We start from the raw sequence: 2,422 nt of genomic DNA, 5'->3' as shown, positions 1-2,422 counted from the left end.
CATTGTCATGAATTCAAATAAAACCTCTGAACAAGATGGTCTGGATGGGTCTCTCTGTAAGCTGGGCAATTTCAGGAGAGAGGAACACAAATAGGAACCAGCTACTGGGCCCCTCACCCAGCCAGGAGCTATTCTATCTTGGACTTTTGACATTCTAATGGGGGGGAAATAAGATGGATGACATTCTAACTTTCCCTTTGGCGTTATTAAGCCAGTAAGACCCCTCTCGGGTCTAATCTTGCAGTAGGCAGAACTTTTCCCTTCTAAATGTGGGCGCAGACTATGGCCCCGTCCCTCCCCACTAAGACGCAGCAGCCACAGCCAAGATTTAAATGTTTAATTACCATCTCTGAATGAAACACAGTTCTTCTGTGTGTCTCACGCAGGCTTCAGGACAGAGGGAATGGATTGTATAGACATATCAAAGACTCAAAAATTTAAAGAAATATATATATACTTCTCTAACATTTTTATGGAAATTAAAAATCAGGCTTTTGGTCTCTCCATTTGCACTAGGTTAAGCTCATTTACCCCAAAGAACAGTTGCCTCTTCTAGACCCTCCCTTCTCTGTACTGTCTCACCCAGTGGGGCAGCAAGCTCAAAGGGTTCTAAAAAGGAGCTACAGTGACATGGGACAGGAAAGAGCAAAGTTGGGCTCCCCCAACCTACAAGGCTGCTACCAGAGCCTGGCTTCCTAGAGGTTTTGACCTGCTGGGAGTCACCGGGGTGTGGAGGGGTAATCAAGGACTCTTGGGCAGAGCAGTGCTTACTGACCGTCCTCCCCGCCAACACCCTGGGCAGGCCTACACGTACCCAGCAGTGGCAGTTGCCACCTAGCAGGACACTGGTTTCTAGCTCAGGAAGAGGACAGTGGTGAGAGGCCAGAGGAACATGGGCTCGTGCCACATCCCCTACGTTTCCAGGTCTCTGGGAGGGAGGGGTCATCTCCTTAGTAGAAGAGAGCAACTAAAGGCGAGCTTCCTTGCCAACCTCAAACCCAAGTCACTGTTGAGAGAAAATCAAGACAGAAGGGGTGGCCCTGGGTGGCAGACACACTGCTGTAGGAGGCACTGGGGCCACCCCTGTGGGGTCACAGGAACCCATGGGGAAGCCAGTTTACTTTGCCAGGTGGCACTGGCCGAACATAGGTCTTTGAAATTCCTGGAGAATAGCAGTTAGGGGCTGATGTCTAGGGGGCAACCACCCAGTCTGCCCCCTAGGGGTACTGAGTGTCCCCTTCATTGACTAGGGAAGAGCCTAGAATAGAATGCACCTTTGGTTTCCCATCCTTGTCACTGAGCATCCATCAGCAGCCCCAGCAGAGGCACCTGTACTGACAGGCAGCTGCAGAAAGAACACGCACCAGGATGAGTAACGAGAAAGGTCAAGAGAAAATCCATGGGGCCAGCTGTGAGCCCACCGCCCAAGTAAGCCCTCCCCGCTGCCAGCCCCTCTACCTGCCTCCTCAGGATTTCCTGCAGTGCTGAAAGGGATGCAGCTTTGCCACACTCTATGGGTGCCTGCCTCTGAAGAACTGTGCCCACTTACCCCAATTCATCAAGTGAAACAAGGGGTAGATGCTTGGCCTTGCCAAAGGCCTACTGTAGTAACTCTCTACTCTGTCCTGTTCTCTGAGGTTAGAGGGACCCCATGGACCTCCCCCGTGGTTTTTTCTTCCCCCCCACCTTTTTGGGCCCTCGCAGTCTCCAAATTCTTGTCCCCTGAATGGAGCACCTGGAAGAACTGGAAGGCAGGAGGGTGGTTGGTGGTTAAATTGAGGCACAGGTAGGCTAATCCCCACTGCACCCTTTGTGCTTTGGAATTCCACAGCCCCACCTCTGTCTCCAGCCTGGAGAAGCCTGTGGGAATACAGTGACTTGCCCACCTCCAAGAACTAAGAAAAGGAACTGGACTGGAAGGAGGGAACATATGGGTCCCAGCTATGAGCTGGCACCAGGGATTGGTGCTGCTGCCATGTAAACAGGCCCTTGGAATACGGTTTCATGGGCCCCGGAGGATGGACATGCAGCCACTTTTCAAAAGTGCTTTGATTCTGGACTACACAGTATGTGCATGATTGAACATGAAAGGGGAAAAAAAAGGTGTTCTACCAACTCTGTGGCCTCAGGGCCAGCAGGGGGCGCAGCCACCACTTCCACCAGCTACCTCCTTCAAGATGAGGCCAAGGCCACAGCCAGAGGTGAAGGGGTGGATGGATTCCAGAAAAGGCATGAGAGCAGGATGACTTGGAGGATAGGGTCAACACCAGGCTTGCATAAATATCAAAGGCAGAGGAGGTTAAGGCTGCAGGAATCCTCTCTCTTAGGTTGTGTCTGCCGTATCCTCTCATCCTTGGAGCTGCTCAGGTCCCTGAGATTGTATTCCTGGGATGGGTCAGCAGTGCCGGTGAGTGCCTGGTGG

This window comes from Talpa europaea (assembly GCF_964194135.1).
Source record: "Talpa europaea genome assembly, chromosome: 9".
Lineage (NCBI taxonomy): Eukaryota > Metazoa > Chordata > Mammalia > Eulipotyphla > Talpidae > Talpa > Talpa europaea.
This window is presented reverse-complemented; position numbering follows the sequence as displayed.